The 19,324-nt window shown below is 46.2% G+C and overlaps 1 protein-coding gene and 1 non-coding gene across 2 annotated transcripts in view; both read left to right on the top strand.

Annotated features, from left to right (window-relative positions):
• The window catches only part of LOC148143388 (uncharacterized), a gene marked incomplete at its 5' end in the record, with an annotated part of 330,397 nt that overhangs the window by 200,245 nt on the left and 110,828 nt on the right, over positions 1-19,324 (top strand). The window lies entirely within an intron of this gene.
• On the top strand, positions 14,545-14,616 carry trnaw-cca (transfer RNA tryptophan (anticodon CCA)). The gene has a single exon. It is a non-coding gene; the product is annotated as a tRNA-Trp (tRNA).

Below are 19,324 nucleotides of genomic sequence, written 5' to 3'. Positions count from 1 at the left end.
TAATCTCCTAGCATCCTCCTCACATTTCACCCTGCCACCCAGCTTTGTATCATCAGCAAATTTGCTAATGTGACTATTAATACCATCTTCTATATCATTAATATATATTGTAAAAAGCTGCAGACCCAGCACTGATCCCTGCAGTAGTCCACTGGTCACCGCCTGCCGTTCTGTAAGGGAGCCATTTATCACTAGTCTTTGTTTCCTGTCAGCCAACCAATTTTCAATCCAAGTCAGTACTTGGCCCCCAATACCATGCGCCCTAATTTTGCTCACTAACCTCCTTTGTGGGACTTTATCAAAGGCTTTCTGAAAGTCCAGGTACCAGCATCCACTGGATCTCCCTTGTCCATCTTCAGAGTTACATCCTCAAAAAATTCCAGAACTCGCTGGTGGCTCCGTAGGTGGGAGGAGCGGGTGAAGCCCTTTCCACACGGAGAGCAGATGAACGCCCTCTCCATGATATGGAGATGTCTGAGTGAACCCCTTCCCGCACACAGAGCATGTGAACGGCCTCTCCCTGGTGTGGATCCGCTGGTGCCTCCACAAGTTGCCCACATGACTGAAGCTCTTCTCGCACTTAGGGCAGGTGAACGGCGCCTCTCTGCTGTGGACCGGCTGGTGGGTCAGCAGGGTGTAAGAATCGACAAATCCCTTCCTGCACTCAGAGCAGGTGAACGGCCTCTCCCCCAGGTGAACCCGCTGGTGTTTCAGGATGTGGGATGCATCGATGAATCGCTGCCTACACAGAGAGCAGGAGAACGGCCTCTCCCTACTGTGAACCTGCTGGTGTGACTACAGGTGAGACGACTGAATGAATCATCTCCCACAATGGTGGCAGATGAACAGCCTCTCCCTGGTGTGAACTCGCTGGTGTGTCTGCAGGCTGCACAGCCAACTGAATCCCTTCCCACATACTGAGCAGGAGAACAGCGTCTCCCCAGTGAGAACGCGTCTGTGGGTGTCTAGCCCCAATGGGGAAGGGAACCCTTTCCCAAAGTCCCAACATTTCCATGGTTTCCCCATGAGGGGAGCATTCTTTGTGTCGCGCTGGGTTTGAAATTCAAAACAGAATGGATACATAGTCTCTCCCCACTGTGAGGGGTGAGATTTTGATCCCCCAAGCTGAGTAAATAGTTTGACGCATTTTTCACAGACAGCGTACTGAATCTCCCTCACTCGGGTGTCTCAGTATTATTCCTGCCATACCAGTGTTCAAAATCTCTCACACAGACAAAAGCAAACATTTCTTCTTGAATTGAATGGCTGCTGATATTCAAGCCCCAATGATTCAAGTGGCTCTGTCAGAAGATGCCGTATCATTTGTTTTCAGATTTCTTTCTGCATGTCTTCCTCCAAAAACAAATCACAAATTGAGTGATCACTGGCAGTACTGTTAAATGAATATAACATCGGTGGCAATTCCTGTATATTGCCAGATGAGTGCTGACCATATATTATGCAGGATGCAGAAAACCCTCATGCAACAAGACAGCCTTCAGTATGTTTGGAGGAAAACTTAATTTAGATCGTAATAACCTGGAACAAGCTGTCGACAAAGGTGCTGGAAATGGAGCTGAATCACGAATATGGTAATGAAATGTCAAGACTGCTTGGGAAAAGAAAGCCAGTGAAGTTACTGAATGACTTCCTGCTGTCCTCGTAAATACAAAAGAGACAAGAGATATAGAATGTAACTCTATTTCTGCATTAGAAGGTGAAAAATCATAGCCACAAAGTTTTTATAACAGCCAACAATATCAGATATACACCATATGAAGCAACAGATGTCTACATTTGAAATCAATGTGCCAATCCCTTAAATACTGCTCAGTTCCATGAGAAACGACCCTTATAATTTTGAACATGAGGAAAGAAGTAACCTTTTCCAGGGTACAAACTCTATACGTGCCAAACCGAGGGAATACACAAGGAAAATGTCTTTGAGAGGGACAGAGAGCATCTGAGCACCTTTGGAGAGCCTGCTCCCTCCATGGAGTCACTCCAGTTGCTACAAGTGAACAGTCTCCACCCAACACAACCCCCCCACCCACGCCTCTCTCTCTCCCCCTCCCAGGATGAGGAATAGAAAGGGGGAGACGTTGCTTTGCTCCCAGATGTTGCCCAGAGGGAGGGAGTTTCACTCTGAAATTGACAGGGCTACCTCCACGTTGTGACGTCCACAATGTGGGAGGGGGGCACATGGGGAGGGGAGGACACTTTGCAAACTCCTTTCGCTTTCCTCCACATCAATGCAGTTTGAGTTCAAGCAAAGCACAGGGTATAATTTTAGCTTTACACTCTCAGAAAAACCCCACCTCTGTGAATCCAACACTTTACTCCCCCCTCCACTCCATGGAAATATCGATTTGAGAGACTCCAGAGTTGGAGTTGCTACCATACCTGCTGTAGGGGGTTTGATAGAAAATGTTTATTTTAATGAACCATTTCATTTCAACCTCATGCTTGCCATTCAAATACTAATTTTACACAGAGGGTGGTTGATGTGTGGAATGAACCTCCTCAGGAAGCGGTGGATGCGGGTACAATAAAAAGACATTTGTTTTAGTACATGAATAGGAAAGGTTTGGAGGGATACAGGCCAACAGCAGGCAGGAGAGACTGATTTAGTTTGGGATTATGGTTGGCATGGACTGGTTGGACCAAAGGTCCATGACCATGCTGTATGACTCGATGGTAAGTTCATAGTTCCTTGAAAGGGGAGTCGCACATAGCCAGAATAGTGAAGAAGGTGTTGATATGCCTGCCTTTATTGGTCAGTGCACTGAGTGCAGGAGTCAGGAGGTCATGTTGCGACTGTAGAAGACATTGGTTAGGCGACGCTTGGATTATTGCAAGCAATTCTGGTACCAGTGATCCCACCCTGACACAGCATAAACCAGAGATAGTGCCTGAAATTGACTCTGATACAAAATCAAATCATTAAATCGCTGCAGTGCAGAAAGAGGCCATTTGGCCCATTGAATGCATTGGGTATAGGTGTTGGGAGGTCATGTTGTAGCTGTACAGGACATTGGTTCGGCCACTTTTGGATTATTGCATTCGATTCTGGTCTCCCTACTGTAGGATAGGAACGATGTTGTGAAACTTGAAAGTGTGCAGAAAAGATTGATAAGGATGTCGCCAGGGTTGGAGGGTTTGTGGTATAAGGAGAGCCTGAATAGGATGGGGCTGCTTCCCTGGACTGCCGGAGGCTGAGGGGTGATCTTATGGGCATTTATAAAATCATGAGGGGCATGGATAGAGTAAATAGGCTAGAGGAAGTGGTGGAGGCTGGTACAATTACAACATTTAAAAGGCATCTGGATGGGTGTGTGAGTAGGAAAGGTTTGGAGGGATATGGGCCAAATGCTGGCAAATGGGACACGAGATTTAGATAGGACATCTTGTCAGCATGGATGTATTGGATCAAAAAGTCTATTTCCGTGTTGTATATCTCTATGTCTATTTGATAACAGATGCTTTATTTCTGTTGATGTAAATATTGTTAGGGAGAGAGAATTCCTCAAGTCGGGGACGATAAGAATCCTGAGAGACCCCTAATTCTGGTTTACTACCTAATGAACACACTTTAAGCGCCAAATATGCATTAATGTCTAATTTTGTTTCATTTTTCTTGTTTTATTCCCTGCTCCGATGACTCTCTCAGTCTGGATGGTTGTCAGGTTGAGAACATTGTGGATTGGGCCTTGATCGACTGAATGTTTTATTGCTCTGGAAGGTGTAAAAGGGGCTCAAAGTTTCAGCAGAAAGCCAGCTGAGCTGAGAACAGACAACATCTTACTCTGTGGGAACAGGGAGAAGAGGACAGAGAAATCAGGACCTGAAATCCGAGCTGACACCAGAGTACCATGTTATTAGTGCTTTGATTAGCAGTGCCCACCCTCTACCTTTACCTCGCTTCCTATTCAACCTGAATGCCACGTACCCCCTCAATATTCAGATCCAATCCTTGTCATCCTGAAGCCACGTCCCTGTAAGGAGTCTCAGATCATAATTATTCTCTTCAATGTGTGCAGCCAATTCATTCAGTTGTGTTACATTGCAGCACACATTCAGCCATACAGTCTTCAGTTTCAATTCTTGTGTTCTGTAGAATCCAGTTTTGATTGATTAGATTCTATTTCCCTACAGTGTGGAAACAGGCCCTTCGGCCCAACAAGTCCACACCGACACCCTGAAGAGTAACCCACCCAGACCCATTTCTTTCTGATTAATGAACCTAACACTATGGGCAATTTAGCATGGTCATTTGACCTGACCTGCACATCTTTGGACTGGGACATTTACTTTCCGTGTCCCATTCTATCATTCTCTGATGTTCATTTCCGCATCACTGCATTGCTCACCTGCCTTGATACGGATTGGCCATGAAAAATGCATGTTTATACATTCGCAGTAATAGAAGCAGGAGTAGGCCATTTGGTCCATCGAGCTACTCCACCATTCATAAGGATCATGGCTCATCTATCCATCGTCTCAGCTCCTCGTACCTGCATTATCCTGACTATCCTAAATTCACCTACCATACAAAATCCCATCGGACTATGTCTTGAATATGGCTGCTTCTACTGCTTCCTTGGGCAGAGAATTCCATAGATTCACCACTCTCCGCGAAAAGCAGTTCCTTCTCCTCTGTCTTAAACCTACTTCTCCTAATCTTGGGACCTAGTCTCACTCACCGGCAGAAACAACGAGATAGGGTGGGTCTGGGTGGCATGCTCGTCGGATGGGTCAGTGTGGACTTGATGGGATGAATGGCCTGCTTCCACGCTGTAGTGATGCTATGACTTACCGCAGTGGTGTTTGCCATGGACCGCAGCACCAGATCCTCCCAACTTCTGCAAATCGAAAGACAAGTCCCACCCTGCCCTCTTGCACATGTGTTATCTAACTGCTTAATCATTTCTAGTGAATCCAGCCCACGCCTCCCGCTGCTGCCAGTAACCTTTACAAAGCTGATGAGACAATGCTATACCTGCAGTACTGAAAATCGTAAGGCTTCTAACGATACCAGTTACTGATTCACCACTCCCACTGATGGACAGCATTGGAAATACAATGTTGGAGGCTGAAAGAAATGAGCAGTTTAAAACAAAAACTCACCTAACCCTTCACTAGGCTCCCTGCTCAGCACACTTTACTTAAATCACTTCAACTCCACATTGTAACAAATTCCCACTTTCCACCAATATCCTGAATGTCCTCACTCACTCAGTTGCTGTATCACAAATGAAAGATTTCATTGTACCTTTTGCTGCCAGTAAGGACAAAACATATTTGAAAGCTGCTTTGAAAGTCCAGGCTTCACAATGACACTTCTGCTTTCCTTCAGTCCAAATTGTCCGTGCTGACCAGATATCCCAAATTAACATAGTCTCATTTGTCAACACATAACTCATAGCCCTCTCAATTCTCCCTATTACCTGATGCCTTTTAAAATGCTTTAATTATACCAGCCTCCACCACTTACTCTGGCAGCTCATTCCATACACACAGCACCCTCTGTGTGAGAAAGGTGCCTGTAAAGTTCCTTTTAAATATTTCCCCTCTCGCCTCAGGCCTATGACCTCTAGTTTTGGACTCCCCTACTCTGGGGAAAAGCTGTTGGTTATTCACCCTATCCATGCTCCTTATGAACTTCTATAAAGTCACCCCTCAGCCCCCAATAATCCAGAGAAAACAGCCCAGCCTATTCAACCTCTCTATATAGATCAAACCCTCCAACTCTGGCAATAGTCTTGTAAATCTTTTCCAAATCCTTGCAAAGGTTCGTAACACTTTTCCTGTGGCAGGGAAACCAGAACTGAATGCAGTATTCCAAAAGTGGCCTAATCAATGTCCTGTACAGCCGCAACATGACCTCCCAACATCTATATTGAAATGCATTGACGTTTAAAAGCAAATATACCAAACACCTTCTTTGCTATCCTGTCTACTTGCGACTCCACTATGAACCAGCACTCTAAGGTATGTTTATTCAACAACACTCCCCATTAAATGTGTAGATCCTGCCCTGATCTGCCTTTGCAAAATCCATATTTCAAAATGGGGTTGAGAAACGTATAAGCCGTGATTGAATGGTGGAGCAAATCTGATGGACTAAATGGCTTAATTTCTGCACCTATGTTGTATGGTCTCTTGCTGTCCTGGACAAAGTGAGAGAATTGGAAGCAGGAATAGGTCATTTGTCTTTCCAGCTGGCACCAGCATTGTACAGTTCATAACTGGATATGAATATACCTACATCTAGATGGATAGGCTGGGACTTTTTTCACTGGAGCATCAGCGGTTGAGAGGTGACCTTAGAGAGGATTATAAAATCATGAGAGGTATAGATGAGATGAACGGCAGGTATTCTTTCTCTCGTGTGGGTGTTTCAAGATTAGGGAGCAAATTTTGTAGGTGAAGAAATAAATATTTTAAAAAGATATGAGGGGCACCTTTTCTTTTTAAAGATAAAGAGTAGTTCGTGTGAGGAATCAATGTCCAGAGGAGTTTCTGGATGCAGGTACAATTACAATGTTTAAAAGACATTTGGATAAGTACATGAATAGGAAAGGTTCGGAGGGATATAGGCCGATCATTGGCAGGTGGGACCAGTTTAGTTTCAGAACGCCGCCAGCATGGACTAGTTGGACTGAATGGTCTGTTTCTGTGCTGTATGTCTCTGTAACTGTTCTGTACTGGTCTAAAAACCATTTTCTTGCCTTCTCCCATAACTCCTTTGTTCTTCAAAGTCACATGAACTCAGCCTTGAATACATTCAATAACCGACTAACTGCAGGAAGACATCCCCACTTCTGAACTCAATTCCTCTTGCTGATATACCACTTGCTTTGCTCATTGCTTGCTGCACCTTTCTGATAACTGTCAGTGACTGGTGTAGAAGGACACTGAGGCCCCTTGGTCTATCCACACATCATTCCTGATGAAGGGCTCGTGCCCGAATCGTCGACTCTCCTCCCCCTCAGTTGCTGCCTGACCGACTGTGGTTTTCCAGCGCCACAATATTCAACTCTGATCTCCAGCATCTCACTTTCGCCACATCTCAACATATCACCATTTAAACAATGCACCTCCTTTCTGCTATTTTTTTACACTGCAAAGGCTATAACTTCACATTGTGGTACTGCATTTTCCATGTGTTTGCAAGTTGACAAACAGACCTGGATCAACTTTTCCAGAGTCTGGCCCCTCCCTCGGTTCACTCTTGAATCCCAGAATGAAAACGTGGTGGGAAAAACACTGTTGTACTCACAAATGTTAGACAGAGGAAGGAAGTTACAACCTTATGCAGAGAGAAAAGACCAACAGCAGCTTCAGAGCTCATGGTCCAATCTCCGCATTTCCACAATGGCCAGCTCTGCTTGGCAGGAGGATCAGACTACTTCCGGTCCTCCAAGCTTGTCCACTGCTCCACGGAAAGGCGCTCGCGTGCCGTTTCTGCGGACACCCAAGAGTTTGCGCAGTGCTTTGCTGACACTGGCGGTCATGCATAGTGCTTGCTGACACCGCGGAGCATGCTCAGTGTGCAGGAATTTGTTACAAATTTTAAAGTTAAAAATCACAAAGCACCTGGTGATAGTCCAACAGACTTATTTGGAAGAACTAGCTTTCGGAGCCCTGCTCCTTCATCAGCTGATTGTAGAGTATAACATCGTAAGACACAGAATTTATGATCTTACGATCTTATATTCCACAACCACCTGATGAAGTAGCAGCGCTCCGAAAGCTAGTGCTTCCAAACAAGCCTATTGGACTGTAACCTGGTGTTGTGTGATTTTTAACTTCGTACACATTAGTCCAACACGGGCACCTCCCGATCATGACAAATATTAAGCGTCCAAAGGCGAATACGAGAGAAAAATGCCGAAGCTATTTTATTTTGCCGATTTTTTTCCCCTGTGCCTCGACATTTTATTGCTTTTGCATTTTGTCTGGCTGCTCAACGTTTCTGTCTTTTCCCCAGGATAGAGGTATTCCAAAACTAGAGAGTAAAGGTTTAGGGTGTGGGGGAAAGATTTTAAAAGATCTAAAAGACTAGGAATAGAACATTCACCCCTTACTGGGCGAAAGTGAGGACTGCAGATGCTGGAGATTAGGGTCGAGAGTGTGGAGCTGGAAAAGCACAGCAGGTCAGGCAGCATCCGAGGAGCAGGAGACTCGACGTTTCAGGCAAAACCCTTCGTCAGGAATTAGCCATGGGGAACTGCAGGGCTGTAGCACAAACGAGTGAGTCTATGTGGGATGCTGTTGGGAAGGTCGGTGTGAATGGCCTGTAGAGATGATATGGTTCCACTGCCTTGGCCACGCGTATTTTGAGAAATGTGGAAGGAGTGAGTTCCAGTTCGTGGGACACTGTCACGAGTCCTGGAGAAGGTGGCATTTGTGCTATCTCTCTCTTCACATTCTGCCCCCCTGTCCATTTTCTCCCCATCCACTGCCCCCTGCCTATTCTCTCTCCTCACACTGCACCCTCTATTCTCTCCCCCAACCCTCTGAACCCGTATGTTCCCCTGTCCATTTACCTCCCTTCTCCACCACCACCAGCGACCCCTTTACCCCCTCCACCCCCACAATCGTCCTTTCTCGTGCCTCAGCCCTCTTTGATCGCTGTATGAAGTCTTTCACAGGGAAGAGAGAGAATGGATAGTGATGACTTTACCTGGGAAACACGGCATGTGAGAAATAGCTGATTTTTAAAATTGAGAATAACTGAAACCAAATATTCAGAAACTTCGTTACAGTCAGGAAGAATGTTATATTTTTCAAAAATAAAGCTGCAGAAATCTTTCTGAAACTTGGATTGATGTATGTGCAGTTAGGCCACAACAAAGGACAGGCTGTAAGGAGTGAATGAGTGAATAAAAGACAAGTCCAACCTTGCCTTCGAGGAGAAAGTGAAAAATGCAGATGCTGGCGTTCAGAGTCGAGAGTGTGGTGTTGGAAAAGCATAGCAGGTCCGGCAGCATCCAAGGAGCAGGAGAATCGACGTTTCGTGCATAGGCACTTGGCACTCGACCATCGCTCCTTCAACCCCCCTGTGATGGCGCGTGAACTCACTGGTGCCTCCGCAGATGGGAGGAGCAGGTGAATCCCTTCCGGCACATACAGCAGGTGAATGGCCTCCCTCCAGGGTGGAGCCGCTGGTGGGTCAGCAGTGCAGCTAACTGAGTGAAACCCCTCCCGCACATGGGGCACTTGAATGGCTTCTCTCCCTTGTGGACTCACTCGTGCGTCTGCAGATGGCTGATCAGAATGAAGCCCTTCCTACACACTGAGCAGGTGAATGGCCTCTCCCGGTGTGAATGCGTCTGTGGGTTTCCAGCAGGGATGGGGAAGGGAATCCTTTCCCAAAGACCCCACATTTCCAAGGTTTCTCCTTTGGAGGGAGCTTTCCTTGTGTTGGTCTGGGATTGAAATTACAAACAGAACGGGTACATAGCCTTTCCTACCTTGAGGCGTGAGACTTTGATTCCTCCAAGCTGAGTAAATGGTTTGAAGTACTTTTCACAGTCAGCGCACTGAATCTCCCTCACTCGGTGTCTCAGTATTCTTCCTGCCACAGGACTGTCCAAAATCTCTCAAACAAACAAAAGCAAACATGCCTTCTTGATTGGAATGGCTGCTGATATTCAAGTCCCAATGAATCAAGTGGCTCTGGCAGAAGCTGATGTATCATTTGTTTTCAGATTTCTTTCTGCACGTCTTCCTGCAAAGAAAAATCACAAAATAAGTGATCACTGTCAGTACAGTTAATGAACATAACATAGGTGGCAATTCCTGTAGATTGCGAGATGTCTGCTGATCACATATTATCCAGGCCACAGAAACCTGAAAACCCTCATGCAGCCAGATCGGCTTAGCTGTGCATGGAGGAAAACTTCATTTCAGTGACAATAACATGGAACAAACTGCCTACAAAGATGCTGGAAATGGAGCTGAATCAAGGATAAGAAAATGAAATGTTAAGGCTGCTTGAGAAAAGAAAGGCAGTAAAATTGCTGAATGACTTCCTGCTGACCTATTAAATAAAAAATTATGACAATAAAAGAACGTAACTCCATTACTACATTAGAAGGTGAATAATAATTACAAAGAAACTTTTACAACAGCCAACAATATCAGATATACACCATATAGAACAAAGAAAGTTTACAGCCCAGGAACAGGCCATTCAAGCTTGAGCCGATCCAAATGTACTGTCTAAACCTGTCGGTCGATTCCTAAGCATTTGTATCCCTCTAGTCCCCACCCACTCATGCATTTATCCAGACGTGCCTGCCTCGACTACGTCTGCTGGCAACGCGTTCCAAACGCCCACCAACCTCTGTGTGAGGTAAAGCACGTCTTCTCTTTGAATAAGTGCTGCCCTTGACGCGTTGATTGTAACGGTATCTCGTTTATTGAAGCTGCTTTGTGAGAGCATTAACTGGCCGTTTTTGCACAAGGCAGTGTAAGAAACAAGGGCTCGTGCGGGATTTGAATCCGGGATCTCTCGCATGCCCACGCACCAGAAGGCCCGAAGCGAGAAACACACCCCTAGACCAACGAGCCACAGGCCCCAGCGGGCCTACATTTTTTTGAGCAATTTGCCAATCCCTTAAATGCTGCTCAGTTCCTTGAGAATCTCACCTTTTAGTTGTGAACATGAGGAAAGGAGCAATCCTTTTCTCGGGTGCAAACTGTATACGTGCCAAACTGAGGGAATACACAAGGAAAATAGCTTTAAGAGAGATAGAAAGTATTTGAGCACCTTTGGAGTGTCTGCTCCCTCCCTGGATTCACTCCAGTTGCTCCAAGTGAACAGTGTTTCACCCACCCCTACCTCCCCTTCCCCCTGGCTGCTGGAGGATGGTATATGGAAAGGGGGAGGCATTGCTTGGCTCCCAGATGTTGCCCACAGGGAGTGAGTTTCACTCTGAAACTGACAGGGCTGCATCCGCATTGTGACGTCAACAATGGAGGGCGGGCCGGACAGCTGTCCTGCAGGTGAGGCACGTGTGGAGGGGAGGGCACTTTGCAAATCCCACTCTCCTCCAAGTCTATGCAGTTTGAGTTCAAGCAAAGCAAGGGGTTTAAATATACTTTGGAAAACCTCCTTTGTGGGAAAACTCCGGCCGCGGGAAATGCAGTCTTACAGATTCAAAGTAACAGAAGCAGGGGTAGACCATTTGGTCAAGCCTGCTCCGTCATTCATTAAGATCACAGCTCCACCAACCTGCACTATCCCGACTACCCTTAATTCCCCTACCATGCAAAAACCCATCCAACTGCGTCTTCAATAAACTTCATGAAGCTGTCTCAACTGCTCTCTTGGGCAGAGAATCCCATGGAGTCTCACAGAGAGACACAGATGTACAGCACGGAAACAAACCCTTCGGTCCAACTCATCCATGCAGCCCAGATATCCTAACCTAATCTAGTCCCATTTGCCAGCACTTGGCCCAAATCCCCATAAAACCCTCGAACCTCCAACCTCCAACCTTGGCAACATCCCTGTAAATCTTTTCTACACATTTTCTAGTTTCACAACATCTTTCCGATAGGAAGCAGACCAAAATTACATGCAATATTCCAAACGTGGCCTGACCAATGTTCTGTACAGTGGCAACATGAGCTCCCAACATCCATCCTCGATGCTCTGACCAACAAAGGAAAGCACACCAAACGCCTTCTTTACTATCCAATCTGCCTGCGTCTCTACTTTTAAGGAACTATCAACCTGAACTCCAAGGTCTCTTTGTTCAGCAACACTTCCAAGGAACTTACCATTAAGTGTAAAAGTCCTGCTCTGATTTGATTTTCCAAAATGCAGCACCTCATATTTATCTACATTAACCTCCAACTGCCATTCCTCAGCCCATTGGCCCATCTGATCAAGATCCCGTTGTGATCTGAGGTAACCTTCTTTACTGTCCACTACACCTCCAATTTTGGTGTCATCTACAAACTTGCTAACTATACCTCCTCCGTTTACATACAAATCATTTATATAAATGACAAAACGTAGCGGACCCAGCATCAATCCTTGTGATACACCATTGGTCACAGGCCTTCAGTCTGAAAAGCAACCCTCCGCCTTCTAGCCAGTTCTGTATCCAAATGGCTAGTTGTCCCAGCATGCCATGAGATTAAACCTTGCTCACCAGTCTCCCATGAGGAACCTTGATGATCGCCTTCCTGAAGTCCATATAGATCACGTCCATCGCTCTGCCCTCATCAATCCACTTTGTTCCTTCTTCAAAAAACCCAATCATGTTCATGAGACATGATTTCCCAAGCATAAAGCCATGCTGACGATCCTTAATCAATTCTTGCCATTCCAAATACATGTAAATCATGTCTCTTAGGATTCTCTCCAAAACTTTGCCCATCACGGATGTCAGGTTCACTGGTCTATAGTTCCCTGGCTTTTCCTTACCACCTTTCTTAAATAGTGGCACCACATTAGCCACCCTCTAGCCTTCCGGCACCTCACCTGTGACTATTGATGATACAAATATCTCAGTAAGAGGCCCAGCAATCACTTCCCCAGTTTCCCACAGAGTTCTAGGGTACGCCTGATCAGGTCCTTGTGATTTATCCACTTTTATGCATATCAAGATATCCAGCAATTTCTCATCTGTAATATGGGCATTTTTTTCAACATGTCACCATCTACTTTCTCACATTCTATATCTTCCATGCCCTTCTCCACAGTAAACACTGATGCACAATATCCGTTCAGTATCTCGCCCCCCCACCCCGCCCCCCATCTACTGCAGCTCCACACAAAGGCCGCCTTGCTGATCTTTGAGGGGCCCTATTCTCTCCCTTGTTATCCTTTTGTCCTTAATGTATTTATAAAAACCCTTTGGGTTATCCATGACTCCATTTGCCAAAGCTACCTCATGTCCCCTTTTTTGCCCTCATGATTTCCCTCTTAAGTATGCTCGTACTGCCTTTATACTCTAAGGATTCACTCGATCTCTCTGCCGATACCTGATATATACATCCTTCTTTATCTTAACCAAAATCTCATTTTCTCCAGTCATCCAGCATTCCCCAACCTACCAGCCTTTCCTTTCACCCGAACAGGAATATACTCTATGTCAGACAATCACCTGATGAAGGAGCGTCGCTCCGAAAGCTAGTGTGCTTCCAAGTAAACCTGTTGGACTATAACCTGGTGTGGTGTGATGTAATAACTTTGTACACCCCAGTCCAACACCGGCATCTCCGAATCAGGAATATACTGTGTCTGGACTCTTGTTATCTCATATTTGAATGCTTCCCATTTTCCAGCAGTCCTTTAACCTGCGAACATCTGCCCCCAATCAGCTTTTGAAAGATCTTGCCTAATACCTGAGTCTTCCTCCAATTTAGAACTTCAACTTTTAGATCTGATATATTATTTTCAATCACTGTTCTAAAGTTAATAGAATTATGGTTGCTGGCCCTTAGGTTTTGCACCCTCGCCAGTATGTACATCCACATTGTGAATTAGAAAATGTCCTTGTACACACTTAACAAATTCCTCTATTTGGCAGATAGGTAAATGGGCAGGAGTTATACCTTGGGTCCACTCTTCCTTCATTCCCATCAACCCTAATCCCATTCCCACCCCAATAGTCCAACGGCACTTTCCCCTGCAACTGCCGAATATGTGACACCAGCCCATTTACCTACTCCCTTCTCACTATCCAAGGACCCAAACTTACCTTCCAGGTGAAGCAGCACTTGACCTGCACTTCCCACAACCCAGTCGACTGCAGTTGCTGCTCATAATGTGGTATCATCTACATTGGGGAAAACGAAGCATAAACTGGGTGACTGCTGCACAGAACATCTACGTTCTCCCTGCAAAAAAGACCCTGAGCTTCCAGTTGCCTGCCAATTCCACACCTCACCCTGTTCCCTGGCCAACATCTCTGTCTCATGTTTGCTGTAGTGTTCCAGCGAAGCTCAGCACCAGCAGAACGAAGAGCACCGAATATTACACTTGGGGACCATACATCCCTCTGGTCCCAATATCGAATTCAATAATTCTCGGGCCTGAAATCCATAGTATCCTCGTCCCTTCCACACACACCAAGCCTTGTTATCACATAGTCTGTCATTACACACTATCTATTCTTAGCCACGAACAGTCTCCATTCACCCTCCCACGCAGATCGTTATCAACTCCCTTTCCTGTCCACAGTTCTTCCCTCGCTTTGGGCTCTGTCCTGATCTATCATTTACTGCATCCGCCTTCCTCCCACAATATCTTCTGCATATAAACCAACGTTTTCCCAATCACCATCAGTTCTGTGGAAGGGTCACCGGCAACTCTTGTTTTTTGTTTCAGATATGCAGCATCCACAGTTCTTTCACCTTTTTATTGAGGTAGAGTTGGAAATTACTTCGAGAGACAGAAGGAGAGGGGGCAGAGACAGAACACACATGAACTGTTGATCTCCGTTGTTACTCCTAACGTAAAATCATTGCAGTGCGATCACTTCCCTTAAGCATGAAGAGAGGTCGCTGGCAATCCATGAGCTTGTGGCGCAACGGTAGCGCGTCTGACTCCAGATCAGAAGGTTCCGTGTTCGAATCACGTCAGGTTCACTGATGTCAACCTCTTACATTTCAAATCAAGAAAGGAGTACGTTCACTCGGGATATCTGTTGAGCCAAATCTTCTTTACGGAAATTTTCGATCACACGTGAAGCTTTGCTGTCTGTTTGATTTGTGAACACTGTGTCAGGGAGGTGGTGTGCCCATTGTTTGGGTAAATGCTCAGCTCCCCCAGTTCATCACGGGATTTAAACACAGCCGTCTCCCTCTGGGCAGCCGCTTCGTTTAGTTCGTGACAGCGCGGTGTGAATTAACATAATACCGATATTTTTACAACATAATCCAGAGACTCCCAGCTTTATGTTTCAATCTATCAGGAGAGTGATAGCGAGTTCAGATAGAAATGTTTCCCACCAACAGCAAATCCTTTCCTCTCACTGGACACAGTTAAAATTATCTTTATTCAACAGAAGGAGCGGAAACTCTAGTCTGACGGCCTCTCTCCACATTAACGGTGAGCCTGAATTTTATAAACGGTGTCAGTAAAATCCAGTGGCGGACACGGATTTGGTTCAATCGATTTTTTTGCCAAGCGTAATTCACCGAGAGGATGCTGCTGTGTGAAACAGCGTGGGGAATTACTGCAGGGCCTCCTGCGCATGGGACACACCGCAACTGATGTGTTTCACCTTCACCAGTTTATTCCTATCTCGGAGAAGAGAGGTTTGATGATTCGGATCATAGCAGCCAGACAGAGGACAGGAGAAGAGCACTCAGCCCTTCACAAGCTTGTCACCACAGCTGGGTCATCGTGGCCCGTGTATCAGTATGGGATAGTGAGCTGCATCTACTGACTGGAAGCACAGCAAATTGGAGTGCTGGTGGGACTATCACACAGGAGAAAACGGCTTCGACCTATCAACTGGAGTGGCTCCCAATGCGCAACTCCGCTCACCTCAACTGAATAACTGTAAACAAATTACTCCGTGATTCAAAGAAATACTCGGTTTTGAATCTGCATTGTGTCATGTACCTTCGAGAATGATGTCAAAACACCTTCATTGCTGTGATGGAGTATCCTGGTGGGCAGAATATATCCGTTGTCAAATTTCCTACGTTCTGTTGGTCCAACTCCGATTTCACTCAGAATCACAAAATGTGTGACAGCGCAGACTGAGGCCATGCAGCCCACCTTAGCTCTGCTGGCTCAACACAATATGTAAATAAGTGTCTCATTCTGTCGCCTTCTCCCTGTAAATCTGCACATTGTTATATTGAACATGCCCCACCGAATTCCCGTTTGTGTCCATTGAATCTGCCTCTGTGTCACTGTCAGACAGTGACTTACTGACCCCACTCCCTGTGCGAAAACGTTTTTCCTAATGTCACTTTTACTTATTTTCCTGATGACTTTAAATCTCTGCCAAATCGTTCTCCATCTTTTCAGGCCTGGGAGCATTTTCACTGCATTATGTCCTCTGTCTAAAACCCTCATGACGTGTAAAACTTCAATCAGACCAGCTTTCAGCCTTCTGTTCTCCAAAGAGAGCTGCCCCAAACTTTCCAATCTCCCTTCATTGCTGACATTCCTCAGGACGGTACCATTCACGTTAACCTGTTCAGCGCTGTCTGCAATCACTTCACTTCCCCGCTTCCTGAAGTATCACCCTCAGAATTGAGTGTAATACAGGTGGAGGATTCATTCAGACTCGGATTGCGCGGGCGAAAAATCTGCAATACTTGTTCTCACTTTGAACAAGTGTTTCCCTTCGCCGTGTTCACTGCAATGGCAGCTCTGCGCCGTCCCTAATTCAGGCAGTCCGATCTTATTTAACAAAGCGGCTTTTTGAGAAAATTCATCGGCCATTTTTGCATATGCTCGAAGACCCAAAGCTAGAATCATACCCCAGACTAACGAGCCACCAGCCATGGGTGCAGCCACCTCCGGAAGCAGGTGAGACCTGCTCAGTACGAAATACATTGTACATTGCTCCCAGAATTGCAAGAAGGGAAGAGTTTCAAGGACATCTGCTTCTCAATCTGTGTCCCTGCTCCCAGGACGCTGCTGTTTGTCCCGTCCCCAGGGACCGGGCTCTCTCCACTGGTGGATAATTGAACCATTTCGTTTCTACTTGCAAGCTGTGCTGGTGGAAGGCAGAGCCCATTCACTCTTCTGCTCTCTCGCACTATTACGTGAGGCAGGAGAAGTCAGTTACAGTCATGCGTAGAAAATGGGCAACTTTGAACTTGTTCCAAAAGTCTTGTTAACGGAGAGATAGAAAGATGCTGTGCTGCCGGGACGGAGAGAAATGGACACTGGAGACTCTTCCCTCAGGTAAATTGATATGAGTGCATTTTTGTGCAGCCTGCTTGGTGTTCAGAATATGTCTTGACACAGCAATCCTGCAGAAAGTCTTTTATTACACAGCTGTTGGTTTCTTTACTGCGGGAAATGGACAAAAACAGAAAGTCATGTGTTTCAACTTCACCGGTTCATTGCCACCTGAGAGAAGAGGTTTCAAACGAGATCAGGACACACCGACAGAGAACAGGACAAGACAACTCAGAGCTCCACAAAGGTGCCAGCGCAACTGTGTAAATTTGACTTGTGTATCGATGCGATATGTTGAGATCAGATACCCGAAGTTTTGGGAAGCAAATTACATGGCAAGGAACAGAACAGAGCGCCGTTATCGACATTTAGACACTCAGGAAGTCGTTTGAAAAGCAAGATGCTGAACGAAATACCATCGCAAAGGAAAGTCGCTCAAGGAGACACTGAACAATAACAGAGGAGGGTTTCGATTCATCAATCTCTGGGTTAGGGGGCCAGCATGCTCCCGCTGCGCCACGCAGCTCCGACGCACTGCGGCGCTTCCCACGGGTCCCTTCAGCCTTTCGTCTGGCGCGTGGCATGCACGTTCGAGACTGATGTCAACTTCTCCACTGCTGTCGTCTTATAGGCTGTTGCGCAGACGTATGGAGGCTGTGTAAATATAAACTCTTTCTAACTTCCCATTCTGTTGGTCGAACTGTGATTTCAATCTGAATCATGTGCCATAGCGCAGACAGACGCCATGCGGCCCAGCTTCGCTCTGCTGGGTCGACACAGTAAGTAAACGTGGGTCACTATTCGTATCATTCTCTTGCCTTCTCCATGTAATTCTGCACAATGTTACTTTAAACATGACCACCGGATTCCCGTTTGCGTCTAATGAATCTGCCTCTTTGTCAGTGTCAGTTAGGGATTTACTGACCCCAACCACTCCCTGTACGAAAGCGTTCTCCCTAATGTCACTTTTGGTTCTTTTCCTCATGACTTTAAAACTCTGCCGAATCGTTGCCGACCCTTTCAGGGGTGGGAGCATTTTGACTACATTACTTTCTCTGTTTGGACTTCGCATGACTTTGAAAGCTTCAATCCGGCCAGATTTCAAACTTCTGTTCTCCGAAGAGAGCTGTCCTAAATTTCCAATCGACCCTCATCGCTGACAGCCCTCAAACACCGCACCATCACGTCAACCTATTCAACGCTATCTCCAATCATTTCACTTCGCTGCTTTCTGTCCCATTGGTACTCCAGGGAGCCCAACCTCGTTTAACGAAGGTGCTTTTTGAGAAAATTAAATAGGTACTTTTGCACAAGTCATGAAACGCGGGCTTGTCCGGGATTTGAACCCGGGATCTCTCGCAAATTTCCGTCGACGAAGACCCAAAGCGAAAATCATACCCCTAGACCAACGAGCCACATCGCAGGCGAGCCTGCGCCCCGCTCTACCTCTTGAACCAGCTGAGTCTTGCTCAGAGTGAAGTATAGTTGACATTGAACAGGCTGGGCTGTTTTCTCTGGAACATCGGAGGCTGAAGGGTGACTTTATGGAGGTTTACAAAATTATGAGGGGCATGGATAGGATAAATAGGCAAAGTCTTTTCCCTGGGGTCGGGGAGTCAAGAACTAGAGGGCATAGATTTAGGGTGAGAGGGGAAAGATATAAAAGAGACCTAAGGGGCAACTTTTTCACGCAGAGGGTGGTGCGTGTATTGGAATGAGCTGCCAGAGAAAGTGGAGGCTGGTACAATTGCAACATTTAAGAGGCTTTTGGATTGATATATGAATAGGAAGGGTTTGGAGTGATATGGGCCGGGTGCTGGCAGGTGGGACTAGATTGGGGTGGGATATCTGGTCGGCATGGACGGGTTGGACCGAAGGGTCTGTTTCCATGCTGTACATCTCTATGACTCTATGAACAGCTGCTTCTCATTCTGTCTCTCAGCTGCCGATTGCCCGTCCCGAGGAACCGGGCCCTCTCTAATGGCAGAAAATTAAACCGTTTTCTTTCTAAACTTTTCTCTGACACCGGAGTGACCAGTGACAAGCATTGCCCTCCTCGACATAGGATACAGAGAACAGGAGAAGACCCCGCAGACCTCCACGAGTGTGTCATCTCAACTGTGCACATTGGGCCAGTGTATCAATGTGAAATATTTACGTCGAAGTTTTTTGGGAAGCAGATGAGAAGGCGAGGTGCACAACAGTGCGCCGTGATACGGGAAAGCTGCTAAAGACGACGTTGAATGAATAGGAGAGAATGGTTTCTCTTTTGGGTTATGGTCCCAACACGCACGCGTTGTGCCATTCTCCCGCATTGCTGGGCAGTTTTTCCAGAGAAGTATTCAGCTTTTCATCTGGCGTGTGGCAGGCACGTTTGAGAATGACGTCAAAAGATCTTCACTGCTGTCGTGGCATATGCTGTTGTAC

This window comes from Chiloscyllium plagiosum, unplaced genomic scaffold (assembly GCF_037043375.1).
Source record: "Chiloscyllium plagiosum isolate Xiang-an unplaced genomic scaffold, Cpla_swu_hap1 HiC_scaffold_27, whole genome shotgun sequence".
Classification (NCBI taxonomy): Eukaryota; Metazoa; Chordata; class Chondrichthyes; order Orectolobiformes; family Hemiscylliidae; genus Chiloscyllium; species Chiloscyllium plagiosum.
Note: the sequence above shows the minus strand (reverse complement) of the source record. Positions and strands in the feature narration are given on the sequence as shown.